We start from the raw sequence: 16,551 nt of genomic DNA, 5'->3' as shown, positions 1-16,551 counted from the left end.
TAATTTTTTTAAGTTTTTATTTATTTGAAAGGTAGAGTTATAAAGAGCCAGAGAGAGAGAGTGAGTCTGCATCAGATGTCTTCTGTCCACTAGTTCATTCCCCAGATGGCTGCAATGCCCTTAGGTGGGCCGATCAGGAGCCAGGAGCTTCCTCTGGTTCTCCCATGTGGGTGCAGGGGCCCAAGCACTTGGGCCATCTTCCACTGCTTTACCAGGCACATTAGCAGGGAGCTGAATTGGAAATGGAGCAGCCGAATCTCAAACTTGCACCCATATGGGGTGCTGGCACTGCAGGCGGCAGCTTTACCTGCTACACCACGGCCCCGGCCTCTTTAATAAAACCTTTTGAAAGACAAGAAAGATATTCCACAGGCTGCAGGTAAACCAAGTGACATCTTAATCACTGCACCGAACACCCCTCAACTTGGAGTTCTTAAGGTGTATTTGTCATAGCAGAAATAGAGAACATGCTTTATTTAACAGTTAGCTTGTTTTATAACTTTTTCATACTTAGACATACAAAATGTGGTCATCCATTTGTAATCTTGCCTGGGACCTCACAAATGAAGGGGCAGGCCTTCAACAAAGAATAATATGCTACAATTTGCAGTAAGAGGCTTCATCAAACCTAGCTCAAGGTGTGTTTACACGGTTTGACAATGAAGAAGGCAGTCTTTCAATGCAATGATCAATTTTATGAGGCAGTGAGATCCTTGTCACAGAACGTGTTAAAGCAGAGCCCTGTTCTTTAAATAGCAGGAATGTTGGAGATGTAATACTTGTGCTGAGTAGAAGATTGAACTATCTACTGCTAGCTTGTTGATCATCAAGATCTCTCCAACTTTAAAATCCTGTGATGACTCTTGTTACCTGGAAATATGGGCTAACAGATCGTGCTTCTTCGTTATGTCTTTTAGAATAGGATGCTTTCTTTTTTTTTTTTTTTTTTTTTTTTTTTTTTTTTTTGACAGGCAGAGTGGACAGTGAGAGAGAGAGACAGAGAGAAAGGTCTTCCTTTGCCGTTGGTTCACCCTCCAATGGCCGCCGCGGCCGGCGCGCTGCGGCCGGCGCACCGCGCTGATCCGATGGCAGGAGCCAGGAGCCAGGTGCTTATCCTGGTCTCCCATGGGGTGCAGGGCCCAAGCACCTGGGCCATCCTCCACTGCACTACCTGGCCACAGCAGAGGGCTGGCCTGGAAGAGGGGCAACCGGGACAGAATCCGGCGCCCCGACCGGGACTAGAACCCGGTGTGCCGGCGCCGCTAGGCGGAGGATTAGCCTAGTGAGCCGCGGCGCCGGCTCAGAATAGGATGCTTTCTAGATGCTGGAGTCAGAGAATTTCTCCTAGGGTGCCCAGTTTCTTCTGAACATTTTGCTTAATATCCACAAAATCTTTTCTGTCACAGAAGCTCAGTTTGGGAGTCATGTGCTTTGAAAGACAGGCTTTTGGCATCTAATATTTCAGGTTAAGCAGTAAAGTTGCTACTTAACAGCAAACAACTCAAAATGCATTTCTTCTTGTACATGTAGTTCACATAACCTCTAAACAAGGCATTTGATTCAGATGCAATCACAATTATCAGGGGACATTGAAATAGAATTTTGCTGTTCTTTAGGAAATAGCTTATATATATGTATGTATGAATGTGTGTATGTATGTATGTGGAGAATTTAGAACTAGCAGTTATCAACATCTAATGAGGGCAAGACTGGAGCGACTGATAGTCTTCCTCACAACAGACAGCTTTCTTTCAGCAGTGAGAATTTCTAAGTGGTTAGAGGAAAGGGGAAAATGTATTGTACCAAGAATCATGAAGCCAAGAAGTTCAGTGGCAGCTTACCTCGTCCTTACTAGTAAGGAAACCGGAGAGAGGGAACCTGCCAGAGATCACTCAGAAAGTCACCAATAAAACCAGGGCCTAGTTCTCGTAGTCTAGTATTTGTTCCTGGTACTGTGCTGCCCGTGGCCAGTTTATCGACTCATGTAGATCTGGATTTTTTTAAAAGATTTATTTTATTTAGAAAGAGTTATAGAGAGGTAGAGCCAGAGAGAGAGAGAAGTCTTTCATCCACTGGTTTACTCCCCAAATGACCTCAACGGCCGGAACTTAGCTGAACCGAAGCTAGTAGCCAGGAACCTCTTCCGAGTGTCCCACATGGTGCAGGGGCCCTTGGACTTGGACTGTCTTCTACTGCTTTTCCAGGCCATAGCAGAGAGCTGGATAGGAAGTGGAGCAACTGGACTGAGTGCCCATATGAGATGCTGGCACTGCAGGCTGTGGCTTTACGCATTATGCCATAATGCCGGCCCCATGGATTTCTAGTAATAAGGATCAAAAGCATATTGGATAGCATAATAACCTTATCTCTAAACAAAAAAAAAATTTTACCTAACAAAATGTGTTACATATGTAATTTCTGAGTCCCAATATTCTATGTGCTGAAATCATGTAAATAGTCCAGAAGTTTTCTAGGTGAGTAGTCTTCTAGAAGGCTTTCTGTCTGTTTCTCTCTGCTGCTCGCCAAGGATAGCATTCAAACCCTTCTATCCCTTTGCTTTCTGTCACTGTTCTCTTTGTCCAAACAAGAAAGCTGTAGGTGCTGCCAATATAGGGGTACTTCAAAAAGTTAATGGAAAATGGAATTAAAAGAAGTTACTTTGGTACAAAAAATTTGAAATCCAGACATAATTTTTTCATAATATGCACTGTCCATGAATGATTCAAAGATTTATTTTATGTTACAGTACTTAAATCAGAAAATACTCGCTGAAGTTTAACCTAGAGGGTTCCAAAGGAAACCTTTTTCAGATAAATATATACATATCAAATATATACATATCAAAGGAGTATAGGAAAACTGGAAAACCTTGAGTGGAAAGAAAGATGAAAACCATAAAGGGTAACTTTGTGTGCTGAGCAGGCTATGGAAGGAACTGAAACATGAAGGAAAGGCACCAAAACTGGAACTGAGGTCAGAAGAGGAATGGAACAGGGCAGAACTGAAGGCTCAGAGTGATAAAAGCAGAAAACCCAAAACAGGAAATGAAAGTCAAATGACAAAAGACAAAGGGAAATTAAGAATTTTTCACATAAGGAACTAAAGGAATATAAAGGAAAATATTGCCTTATTAGGTGTTAGAGGGGGAAATATATAATCTCTAGTCCAGTGGACATGCAGAGATTCAGAGGCGTTCAACCTCTGCATGGGAAGAGGTGGGCTGCCCGTCTCGGGAGGCCTTCCAGCCTCTTACTGTGGGCAATGCTCTTGAAAAATCCTAGTTTCCTGAGCTGTAAATTGATGGCAGCAATCAAATAGTGCCTCCCCAAAAGTTATTAAAAGGCTAATCAGATAATGTTAGTAAAGCATTTAGCACAATGCCTGGTACCCAATAAATGCTGAAGAAATGGAAACTTATTAATATTGCTATAAAACTTAGCCCACTTTTCATTCTTATGCTGTTATTTATTGTACACATAATATGGTAGTTAAATAACTTTCAAATATGCAGATAACTATCTTCCCAGTATATAAGGCAATTGTTTGTATTTTTTTTTAAATATTTTATTTATTTGAAAGAGTTACAGAGAAGGAGAGGCAGAGAGAGACAGGCAGAGAGAGAGAGGTCTTCCATCCACTGGTTCACTCTCCAACTGGCTGCAACGGCCAGAGCTATGCCGATCTGAAGCCAGGAGCCAGGAGCTAGGAGCTTCTTCCGGGTCTCCCATGCTGATGCAGGGGCCCAAGGACTTGGGCCATCTTCTACTGCTTTCCCAGCCATAGCAGAGAGCTGGATTGGAAGTGGAGAGCCAGGACTAGAACCGGTGCCCAGATGGGATGCCGGCACTGAAGGCAGTGGCCTTACCTGCTACGCCACAGTGCCAGCCCCAATTGTTGGTATTTTCAATGCCCTTGATGATGGGTCATTAGTGGCAGATTTTACTATCTCAGGTTTATAAACAGGGACTTGAAGCAACTTAAACAATTTCCCAACAAAATACAGAGATATCAATGGCTTAACTGAGTATAAGACCTGTATCTCGAGAGTACTGTACTCAAGCCAGGAAGTCTTGCTAGCATAAAAGTAGCCACATAGTTATGTTACATTCTCATTTAATCTTTATCATGAAGCATGATCTAAGCAATGGCTTGGACTGATTGAATATAGAAAGTCTGTATTTTCCCTGTGGTAATACATATTTCTTAAAAGCAACATTTAAAGTACCATTTACGTTTGCAAACTACGAGCAAACATTGAAGGGGACAGAAGCATTTAATATTGAAAATATGTTCATGTTACAAAACAGTTCACAAGTTGGTATGCTCGTTAGAAAGCCCCCTTCCATATTTATCACACTAAAATTTGGAGTGTTTTATTTGACCTTATTTTCTTTCTCTATAATATTGATAAAATACTGGTGGCATTAATATTAATAGCCAATAGTTACTACTACTTGCTTAGCATACCCCTTCTCTTCTGTGTCTCAAGTATAGGATACTGCACAGAAGGAGGTAAGCTGGTGAAGAGACACATTGAGAGTTTATCCTGTGCAGTGGAGTAGGGACCAGACAGATCAGACAAACAGAGGCTATAAATATCTAGGCCATAGGTTTCCAGATTTAGGGCTCAAGGACTGGTAAAAATTCCAAAAAAATAGAGATGCCATCCTCTGTATTTGCCAAGTGGGGACATTTAAAGCAACTGCTACCATATCCTAACAACATTCTTTACTGGAAGAAAAAACATGTCAACTTTAAGAAAAACCTGATAGCACAAAAGTATCAGAGAAAAGGCAATTTAAAGGAAATGATAAGTAAATGATGACTTGAATGTCTGACATGCATGTGTGTGTATATTAAATTTTTTAAAAATTAGCTTTTTCTCGTGCTGGAGAAATGGACTAGCATAATTCTGTGGTCTGCTCTTTGGGAGCTGCTCCAGAGAATAGTTCTAAAGAATCCTTTTGAGGGCAGGCATTTGGCATGGTCACTTAAGAACCTCTTGGGTTCCCTTTATTATGTATGAGTACCTGGGTTCCAGTCCCAGCTCTTTTCTCAATTCTAGTGTCCTGCTAATGTACACTCTGGAAAGCAACAGTGATGGCTCAAGTAGTTGGGTCTCTTTCACCCATGTGGGAGACCCAAATTTAATTCCAAGCTGCTGGCTTCAGTCTGGCCCAGGCCTGGCTGTTGCAGGCATTTGGGGAATGAACAAACACATGGAAGAATCTCTCCTTTCAAATATATATATATATATATTTAAACAAATAATATTTAAAAAAAATTCTTTGGGGAGCTAAGTAAATGTAAAATAAGAAATAACACTGTAATTCCAGGCCCTGTGCTCAGTGCTTTGCTTGCCTCGGGAAGAATGAGCCCCTGGTAACATCTGAGGAAAGGAGCTGCCCCTCCTTTATTCTGGTTCTAGTCACGATGAACACCATCAGCCCACGAGACCTTGGTGAGTTGCTCTTTCCAAAAACACAATCACTATGTGAAATTTTAAAACTCCATTATAACAAAAGCCTGAGCAGCCCTTTGGAGGTCACTGCAGCAGAATCTAACCACACTGTGATTCAGTGTTCTTCTTTCACAAAGGGACAGAAACTTGTCAGGTTTTTTGCTACCAGCTCCTATTCTGTGACAAAGCACTGCTTTGACCAATGTGCTGGCCCTGGTCAGAGACCACAACAACCAACCAGTTATGACAAACCAAAAATAGCTCCTTAGTTTAAATCAAGACACATGGAGAGTGACCACCCTGAGTCACCCAGACTTCTTTGAGACATACTTTATTTTTGGATAACTTCAGTAAAGTCTGAAAGTGTTTTATTTGCTAGTTTTCTCCAAAGAAAAGTTCAAAGAAAGGAACTAAGTCATGTGGTTTTGCTTAACTTACCATGAAGACTGCAACTAGGAGAGACGATTTGATTCCTATGGCTAATTGGTTAGGATGATAATGTCTCTCTTAACTGACCAAACTGTGGGAAAACATCTTGGCTCACAATCTGTTGCATAAGAACATTTTGCTCCCAGGAATGCATGTTATCACTGCAAGATCTTTGTTGCCATTCAAGGTGGCAAAACACAAGTAAATGAGTATGTTGATTTGGAACAGAATGTAGTAAAGAGCTTATTTTGTTTAGGCTTATTTCCTGTCTATAATACAAAGTTGATTATATCAGTGTTTATAATTTACATTGTGGTATTCCAAGTGTATTATTAGTTCTACCTTAAAAATGATTTTCAGGGCTGGTGTTTGACCTAGGGATTAAGGTGCCTGGATGGCGTGTCTGTGTCCCCTATCAGATTACCTGGGTTTATGTCCCAGCTCCAACTCTCAATTCTAGCTTCTGCTAATGCAGACCCTGCGAGGTGGCAGTAATGGCTCAAGTAGCTGGGTTCCTGCCACCAACATGGTGAACCTGAATTGTGTTTTCAGCTCCCAGCTTCAGCCCAGCCCAGACATTGTCAGATTTGGGGGAATGAACAAGTGGTTGGGAACTCTCTTTTTTTCCCTCTCCCTCTTCCTTTTCCTCTTTCTGCTGCTTTTCCAAGTGCATTAGCAGGATGCTGGGTTGGAAGTAGAGCAGCCAGGACTCGAACCTATACCCATAAAGAATGCCAGTGCTGCAGGTGATGGTTTAATCCACCGCAACACAGCACTGGCCCCAAGACATTTTTTAAAGGATTAATGATGAAGTTCCATAAGGTAGAGTTACAAAACAAGCACATAAAGGGTGATAGATTTCTGACAGAGCAGCAGTAGTTACTTAGGAATCATAAATAGAATAAAATAACAACATTTTTTGGATGTTTACATACCAGCTCCAGTTTTTTCTTTTTCCTATTGTTCAAACATGGCATTAATCTTAAATTGTAACATTTGACTATTGATTTTAATTTAGTATTTTTTCCTATGAAAAAGCACAATTTATCACTTGTTCATTTTGCTAATATTTATATTCCTCCTCTTTAGTCCTGTACTAAAAACTGTGGAGAAAACAGAAAAGAAAGCATGGTTCCTTTTCTTTAAGACTTCACAACCCTGTTGAAAAGAATAGTGCATTTGAAACTACTAGAAATCTGGCCGGTGCCGTGGCTCAATAGGCTAATCCTCCACCTTGTGGCGCCGACACACCGGGTTCTAGTCCCGGTCGGAGCGCTGGAATCTGTCCCGGTTGCCCCTCTTCCAGGCCAGCTCTCTGCTGTGGCCAGAGAGTGCAGTGGAGGATGGCCCAAGTGCTTGGGCCCTGCACCCCATGGGAGACCAGGAGAAGCACCTGGCTCCTGCCTTCGGATCAGCGTGGTGTGCCGGCTGTGGCGGCCATTGGAGGGTGAACCAATGGCAAAGGAAGACCTTTCTCTCTGTCTCTCTCTCTCACTGTCCACTCTGCCTATCAAAAATAAATTAAAAAAAAAAAAGAAACTACTAGAAATCAATACTGGTAATATTTATTTAGTCAATACTTGAGTATCTGTAATGAGAAGGTCCCCTTCCAAGGACCTTCCAAGTCATATGTGCAGTGGTGGGTGGACTTGTGGACTTACCATAAATGTGATGAGAACTCAGGCTTTGCCATCTATGCAAACTACTGAAGAGAATGAGGGAAACATTCTTGTAATTATAAAGCTATTAAGCTGAACTTTTAGGAAGGAAGGCTTTCAGTAAGGAAATCATGGCTCCAAGTATGTGATGTATTTGTGAACACTGAGTAATCCTGTTTGACTGGAGGACAGGTACACATGAAAGAGAACTTGAAGATAAAACCAAAAGCAAAAATTACAGGTCAGGTCTCAGGATGGGAGTCTTGAATACCTAACTGCAAGAGTTTCAATTATATTGTTGTCACCAGAGAGCCTTCAAAACAAGAAAGCAACCTTATAGCTCATTGTGTCCATGTTATGTGAGGGTCTTCAAATAGTTTTTGGAAAAGTTATGAAAAAGCTTACATGATTTTCAGTTTTTTGGCACCAAGATAAACTTACCTTTTTATGAACTTTTTGAAGTACCCTTATATTTGTCTGATAGAGGCATATGGGATGAGTTAGTTAAATTTGGAGAGACAGAGGATGGAGAATCTCTTGGAAAGCTTTGGAAAGACTAGTAGCAAGGACAGGCCATAGACTTCAGAGGCAATGCAGAAGTGAGATTGAAAGACTGGTACCCAGACTGCCTGGCCTTCAGTAGATATGCAATAAGTATTCATCAAATGAATGAATGATTGTTCTGTCTTCCTCTTAAAACAAGTTCTCAGAGTAGCATATAGCTTTCTTTCAAGCACTGTTCAAACTTGGAATTCTAAACTTATTTGTGAGATTGCTGAATGTCTGTGTTTCTCATTATTAACCTGTACGTTTATTAAGGGTAAGATCTTGTCTCTGTTTTTTTTTTTTTTTTTCCTCTAGCTCTCTTTTTCTGTCTCCTTTATTTTTGCAACACTACATATATACAGTGTACCTGATATATAGAAGGTATTGAATGAATACTTTTTAGTTCTATGACTTGTTGCTCATTAACTATGGGGTTGAGAGAGATGGAAGAGTGAAAGATGACTCGGTTTTGAACCTGATTTCAATGTTAATGGCATATTTTCTTTTATTAATATTGAGAAGGGGAATTGATTTAGGGACAAAATTATTTTCACTTTTAAACTGCTGTATTTGGAAGATTAGGTGATAAATGAAGTGATCCCATAATTGAAAATACGAAACTAGAATTCTGTAGGTAAGTTAGACTAGGATTACTATCTAAAAAACATCTACCTGGGGTATTAATTGAAGTGGTAAAGTACTTGAGATCACCAGAAAGGAGATATAGAAAGTAAAGAACTCATTAGGAAGATTGGTGGGGACAAAATTCAAGAAAAACTGGTCCACCTGTCAGCTAGAGTGAGCAGTTCCAGAGTTTGCATATATGTAGATGGAGTATAGGAAATGAATCAAGAGTTAAGTGGACAAGGGATGATATAAAGACAGTAGATATGAGAGTACTTCAAAAAGCTCATTGAAAAGTAGAATGAACAGATACATTTATGTTGCTACAAAAATTTTTGAAATCCATATAGAATTTTTTTAATAATACTCATTTTTTAAAAAGACTTATTTATTTGTTTGAAAGACGGAGTTACAGAGAGGCAGAGAGAGAGAGAGAGAGAGAGAGAGAGAGAGAGAGAAATATGAATCTTCCAGCCTCTGATGCATTCCCCAAATGGCCGCAATGGCCAGAGCTGGGTCAATCTGAAGCCAGGAGGCAGGGGCTTCTTCCAGGTCTCCCACATGGATGCAGGGGCCCAAGGATTTGGGCCATCTGTCACTGCTTTCCCAGGTATATTTAGCAGGGAGCTGGATCAGAAGTGGAGCAGCTGGACTAGAATTGGTACCCATATGGGTTGCCAGCACTGCAGGCCGTGGCTGTACTCACTGTGCCCCATGCTTGCCCCAATAATATTCATTTTTAGTGAACTTTTTGATTCCCCTCAAATGCTTGAATTTCAATTTTTTACATCAAAATAAACTTTAAAACATTTAAAAATGGATCTTATTTATTTGAAAGGCTGAGAGATAGAGACAAATCTCCCTTCCAATGGTTCACTCCTCACATGCCTGCAACAACCGAGGCTGGTCCAGGCAAAGCCCAGAGCCAAGAACTCAATCCATTTCTCCCACCTGGGTGATAGGGACCTAATCATTTGAGCCATCACTGCTGCCTCCAAGGATGCACATTAGCAGGAAATCTAAATTGGTAGCAGATCCAGGACTCAAATCCTGGCGCTCCAGTATAAGATGTGGACATCTGAAGTCCTGGTCAAACATCTGCCCTGAAAATTAACTTATTTTTAAAATCCATTTTCTGTGAACTTTTTGAAATACCCTGTAGAGATTACCCTCTCAAGGAGTGGTGGGAATGGGAGGAAAGAAAGAGAAAGGGTAGAGGTGTTTAACTTGTTTCCTTTGTAGACAGCCACCTGCAAATGACTAACTTGCCCAGAGTATTCATACTACACACCAGTCCAGTTTAGGGTCTACCTGTCAATAGCTTCCAGTGAGACATTCTGTTCCCAATGGCTGGATAATCAACAGTTTCTGATGACCTCCTAGAGCATCAGTGGTAGCTTGTGTTGTGGGCAGTGTAGAAGTATGACTATAAAGAATAGTAAGAGACACCAGGTTGGGAGAAAGTATATGCAAAAGAGCGAAGAACCACGAAGAGAGCAGAGCCAGATTACAACTTGTTTCCATGACATCACTGAGCATTGTTCGGCTAAGGGACGAAATGGGTTGGCTGGGATGAATAGGTCTCTGCCTATTGGTGGGATCCGACTACTGATGGGCTCTTAGTTGGAATAGTGAGGTGCTGAAATAGTTTCAAACTAAGCTGAGGTTGACTTGAATGAGTCAGAATGGGAAAGAGAAGGCAATCTTCAACCAGTGGGACACACTTGAAGACAATACAAGCCTGAAAAGACCTACCATCCTGTAGGCCAGTAATCCTCCCCCGCCCCCGCCAGCAGTGCATGTGGAGGCCTGAGGACACATGAGGTTCCAGAAGTGATCCTGCAAGCCATTCACCGGCCCATGGAGAGAGCCACCCTCTCCTTAGAGCCTGAAGAAGAGTTCCTTTCTGTTTGCTTTTTGTTTCCCCACACTATTTCTCTAAGCTGGAATTGGAAATATGCTTCTGTATTGTCATCACACCATTGGTTAGGAAAGACATTTTCCACCAAAATAAAAAATGAATGAATTTTCACAGTCTGTAGTGCTCATGTGAAGGGCTCTCACAAGACCAGTCAGTGCTTGGCTAGTCACCTTTTTAGAATAGGAGGAAGGAAGAGCTCAGCAGTCATCAGAATCAACCCACTCTCTCACCCACAGATGCAAACCGCCTGCCGAGATGCTCTGTCATCTTGTATCATCTTTGTCATGAGACCAGGCACAGTCCCCCTCAAAGACACATGGGACTGAAGTCTTCCCCTGCCATGTAGCCCCATCATCATGGTTACAATTTTAAAGAAGCCAATCAAACCTTATTACTACTTGACATCAAACTTTTTTTTTTTTTTTTTTTTTTGACAGGCAGAGTTAGAGAGAGAGAGAGAGAAAGGTCTTCCTTTTTTTCTGTTGGTTCACCCCACAAATGGCTGCTACGGCTGGTGCGCTGCGCCGATCCGAAGTCAGGAGCCAGGTTCTTCTTCCTGGTCTCCCATGGGGTGCAGGGGCCCAAGCACTTGGGCCATCCTCCACTGCCTTCCCAGGCCACAGCAGAGAGCTGGACTGGAAGAGGAGCAGCCGGGACAGAATCTGGCGCCCCAACCGGGACTAGAACCCTGGGTGCCAGCACCGCAGGCGGAGGATTAGCCGAGTGAGCCGTGGCGCCGGCCCAGACTCTTCTCTTAAGAGCCACTTCATTTTTAATATTGGGCTTAGGCTAAGTGACCTCTACAATCCTTTCCAGGTTTAAAAGCCTTTCAGGGCATGGGCTTGACCAGTGAGTTCTTGGGAGGCACTCTTAGCTTTGTTTACACCACTAAGAAAAGTCAGGGGAGTGGGCCTTCCAAAGCATGAGGCGAGTGTGGTTGTAAGGAAATGACTTTGTAATGGTCCACAGCGTGTAGTTGTTATCTTCAGGGTAAAATAACAGAAGGCAGAGAGAAGCTGTCCATGGAAAGAGCGGCCCATAGGTCTAGTCAGTGATTTAGAGAGCAGAAGGAAGTGCCTGTCACCTGTGATATTCCAAAATGGCTATCCTTGAGTTTAATGCAGTATTTTGTATGTCATCTCTGATTAAAAATGTACTGAAAAATATAAATTTACAGGAAAGTCCTGAGGGCTCGAGGACTGTGGAGTTGGTATGAGATTTTTGCCAAAAAGAGTAGCCAAAGCTCTTGCCATCCGAGGGGTCTTGAGATGACCATGAAATGGATGTGCTCGCAGTGAGCTCCTTGCAAAATCATGGCCAACTCCAGCTTGGGCGCTGGATTAATGAGTCGTCAGGAATCTGCACTGTGACATTTCCTTTCACTCTGAGTCAGAAGTTAACTTTTAGGAGTTCTTTGGGATCATTTGGGGGCTTTATAAAATCAAGAGACAGATAGGTGAAATTTTAATGTCCAGAAGGAAAAACAACACAGGCTTCTCAGGCGTCTCAGCATTTTCGTCTCCACTGGGAACAAAATGAATGATGTATTTTGTAAATTGGCTACTGTTCCTGGGTTGGGTCTAGATTCCCTCAGCAGAGGCTGAAACCAGGACAAGTTCTTGTTTTCATTTATAACTGGCACTTCCTGATTCCTTTGCTTTTTTTTTCTTTTTTCTTTTTCTTTCTCCTTTGAGTATACATCAAAATATTTGGCAATAGTTGACCAGAGCACGGAGACTCAGAATGCTTACTGTTTTAGGGTTTTCTCGGGCTCTCCATGTTTTACAGAGCAAGCAGGACTTGGGAGATTGCCACATTCAAAAGAGAAAGTCATATACACACACCATCCTTCGGTCCTCCAGTCTACCCCAGCAACCGCTAGTCATCCTTCTGCCCATTTCATAGAGTAGCCACTGACTTGGTATGATTTACTTTCTCCCCAAACTTGGTGCTTGGAATTTATTTTAACCCATTTAAAATATATACAAGTGCTATTGGAAGCAAAGCTCTGATTTGACATGATTAGACATGAGGACTTCAGCTATTTAAAAGATTAATTATGGCCGGCGCCGCGGCTCACTAAGCTAATCCTCCACCTAGCGGCGCCGGCACACTGGGTTCTGGTCCCGGTCAGGGCGCCGGATTCTGTCCCGGTTGCCCCTCTTCCAGGCCAGCTCTCTGCTGTGGCCAGGGAGTGCAGTGGAGGATGGCCCAAGTGCTTGGGCCCTGCACCCCATGGGAGACCAGGAGAAGCACCTGGCTCCTGCCTTCAGATCAGCACGGTGCGCTGGCCGCGGTGGCCATTGGAGGGTGAACCAACGGCAAAGGAAGACCTTTCTCTCTCTCACTGTCCACTCTGTCAAAAAAAAAAAAAGATTAATTAATTAGTTAATTTGAAAGTTAGTTACAGAGAAGGAGAGGCAGAGAGGGAGAGATTTTCCATCCGCTGGTTCACTCCCCAAATGGCTGCAGTGGCCAGGGCTGGGCCAGACTGAAGCCAGGAGCCAGGAGCTTTATCTGGGTTTCCCAGGTGGGTGCAGGGTCCCAAGCACTTGGGCTATTGTCTGATGCTTTCTCAGGTCATTAACAGGGAGCTGGATTGGAAGTGGAGCAACCAGGACTCAAACCAGTGCCCATATGTGATGCTGGTGCCACAGGCAGCTGCCTTACCCATTCTCTATGCCATAGCCCTGGCCCCAAGGATTTGAATTTTTCATGCTGTCCAAGTCTACAATAAAAGAACCAGTGGTGGAGCAGGTAGTGTGGCACAGCAGGGAAAGCCACCACTTGAGACCTCACATCCCATATCAGAGTGCCTGGGATTGTGTCCTGGATCCTCCTCTTCCAATCCAGCTTCCTGCTAATGTGCCTGGGAGGCAGAAGAAGGTGACCTGATCCCTATGACCCATGTGGGAGACCCAGATGGAGTTTCTGGCTCGCAGCTTTGGTCTGACTGTTGTGGGCATTTGGGAAGTGAACCAGTGGACTGAAGATCTCTTTGTCTTCGTCTCTCCCTTTCTCTCTGTCACACTTATTTTCAAATTCATAAATACATTTAAAAAAATAAAAAGAACTAATGAAGATGGAGCAGGGAAGAGTCTTGCTCTGAGTGAAGCTTTCCCTGTTTTCTTAAAAGAAGGTAGCTCTTGAGTTTGTTTCAGCCACTGGATCAGATCTGGAGTCCTCACCTTACCACCAGCTTCAACATGGGCTTGATAAACCCACAGTATGGGGGCAGGCAGTTGGCCTAGAGGTTAAGATACCTGTGTCCAGAGGATCTGATTGAGTACCCAGATCTGCTCATGACTCCAGCTTCTTGCTAATGCAGACTCTGGAAGGCAGTATTGACGGCTGAAGTAATTGTGTTCCTGCCACCCACGTGGGAGCTCTAGATGGAGTTCCTGGCTCCTAGCTTCAGCCTGGCCCAGTACTGGCCATGGAGGATCTCTCTGTCTGTCTCTGCCTTTCAAATAAATAGATATAAATTTTAAAAGTAAAAAATAAATCTGCAGTATGAATCTCTGAGAGAATATCAAACCTCTCAGATACTTAGTTTCTGCTGATGTGAAAGTACCCCTCCTTTTGTTAGGAGAATTGTGAGATAGGGTGTTTGGAAGTGCCCTATCCTGCCCCCAAGAGTTTGTCTCTTTGTCATCTTTTACTTGAGTTGCTGCAAGCACAGTTTCTCCTGGAAAATACCCAGGATGCTGCAAGGGCAGAGTGACACAATGTCTTAGTATTATGAGGAATAGGGTTAATGGGAAATGACTTCAGTTTACTGTATCTTCTAGTAATCCTGTGATGCCATCACAAAACAAAAAGCACATGACTACTCGTAAGCCCACTGCAAGTGAAAAAGAAATTGGATTCTACTCAGAAAATCAGGCAGTAAAGCAAATCACTGTGATCCAATAACGTGGCCCTGCAGTGTGGCATCATCAGTCCTGAGACACAGGGAGGAGGAGGGAGGCCAAGGAGGGAGAGTGAGCACTCCGGGAGGCAGCTTCCCAGCTCTTCAGACTCTCAAGCCAATGAAAAATTCATAAGGAGATGTTTTATAGCCAATGTCTAATACCACTGCTGGGTCACAAGCTGATCTGAGCCAATCAATAGTATTCATCATCCTAAAAGGAACTAGTGATTGCATGTTTATGAGAACTGGGAGCCTTGCCAAGCCAAAGTCAGTTTCTGGTTACTTGGTATGTGTCACCCCTAGAAATATAGAACTTATTTTGAAATGGAACCCAAGACCTTTTAAAGAATTATAGAAGGGGGAGGTAGAGAGGTAATTTCAGATCATTGGGGGAGGGGAAGTATTTGAATTTTTTTCAAGTCAACCCAAGGACTTATTTTTAAGTGGGACAACCTTTTGTTTGTTTGTTTTAATCTTTGCTGGCTTTTCTTTGTGTGTTATTTCTTTTTACTTAACTCCAGAATTTTTTAAAAATAGAACTTTAGCCGGCGCCGCGGCTCACTAGGCTAATCCTCCGCCTTGCGGCGCCGGCACACCGGGTTCTAGTCCCGGTTGGGACGCTGGATTCTGTCCCGGTTGCCCCTCTTCCAGGCCAGCTCTCTGCTGTGGCCCGGGAGTGCAGTGGAGGATGGCCCAGGTGCTTGGGCCCTGCACCCCATGGGAGACCAGGAAAAGCACCTGGCTCCTGGCTCCTGCCACCGGATCAGCGCAGTGCGCCGGCCGCAGCGCCCCGGCCGCGGCGGCCATTGGAGGGTGAACCAATGGCAAAGGAAGACCTTCCTCTCTGTCTCTCTCTCTCACTATCCACTCTGCCTGTCAAAAAAAAAAAAAAAAAAAATAGCACTTTAGTGTCTATGTTAAACTACTCCAAATATAAATGGAAATGTATGAAAATTAAATCATAGAGGTAAAGTTAAGGAGTCAACTTTACCATGTATCACAAAGCTTCAGGCTGGTTTGGTTTGTAATAGCTTTTAAAGATCATAAGAAACTTTGACCTGAGTTTAAGGGTTTGCTGTCTACATAGGCAGTGATTTAAAGGCAACATGAGGCAGAGGTGGCAGGATATGCCTTAGGGCTTGTATGCTCAAAAATCTGCCTGGTTAGATGGGAAGAGCTCAGAAAATAGAGGCTTTCATGCTGACTGAATATATGTGTAACTTCTCTTCCCTCCACAATATTTTCTGCGGGGTGGGCTGGGAGGGATTCTGGTTTCTCTCCAGAGCAACTATAGAATGTTGGTTAAGAGCTTGAGTAGGGCAGATGGTGTTGTGGCCCAACAGGTTAAGCCATGCCAGCATTCCATATGAGCACTGGTTCATGTCCCAACTGTTCCACTTCTGATCTAGCTCCCTGCTTGTGGGTCTGGGAGAGCAGCGGAGGATGGCCCAAGTGCTTGGGCCCCTGCCACCCACTCAGGAGACTGGGATGGATTTCCTGGCTCCTGGCTTTCACCTAGCTCAGCCTCTGCCATTGGCAACCATTTGGGTAGGGAACCAGTGGATGTACCATCTCTCTCTCTCTGTTTCTGTTCATCAATTTCAAATAAATAAATATTTTTAAAAGGTAATTTAAAAAAAAATCTTGCATGATCTTGAGCAAATAACCTAGCCTTCCTGTGCCTCAGTTCCCTCACCTGTAGGATGGATGTAATTGTACCATCTATGTATTAATGGTTTTTTAGGGAAGATGAAGTCAGATGATCAACATAAAATGCTTGGTATCTGACACAAGTAGGAGCACAGTAAATTTTGGCTTTTTTTTTTTTTTTTTTTTTTTTACAGTCTTTCAAGGCAAGGCCTCTCATAGATGTTGTTTTATTGTTGTCACCAGAGTGTAAACTCCTCTATGGCTTCACCATGAACAAGTTCTCACCTGTTGGCTGCCTCTCAGAGTCTTTGTCTGATGAGCTTCTGAGCAAAGTGAGCCGAAGCTGAGA

The 16,551-nt window shown here is 43.1% G+C and overlaps 1 protein-coding gene across 3 annotated transcripts in view; it reads left to right on the top strand.

Annotated features, from left to right (window-relative positions):
• PACC1 (proton activated chloride channel 1) overlaps window positions 1–16,551 on the top strand; it is a 160,833-nt gene that overhangs the window by 12,658 nt on the left and 131,624 nt on the right. For all 3 annotated transcript variants that reach the window (XM_089312155.1, XM_070055264.2, XM_089312156.1), the window contains one exon: window positions 5,337–5,461. The gene's annotated coding sequence lies outside the window, so the exon portion shown is untranslated. The remainder of the gene's footprint in view (window positions 1–5,336; window positions 5,462–16,551) is intronic.

The sequence above is a fragment of the Oryctolagus cuniculus genome, chromosome 13 (assembly GCF_051225735.1).
Source record: "Oryctolagus cuniculus isolate XC-2025 breed Fujian yellow rabbit chromosome 13, ASM5122573v1, whole genome shotgun sequence".
Classification (NCBI taxonomy): Eukaryota; Metazoa; Chordata; class Mammalia; order Lagomorpha; family Leporidae; genus Oryctolagus; species Oryctolagus cuniculus.
This window is presented reverse-complemented; position numbering and strand designations above follow the sequence as displayed.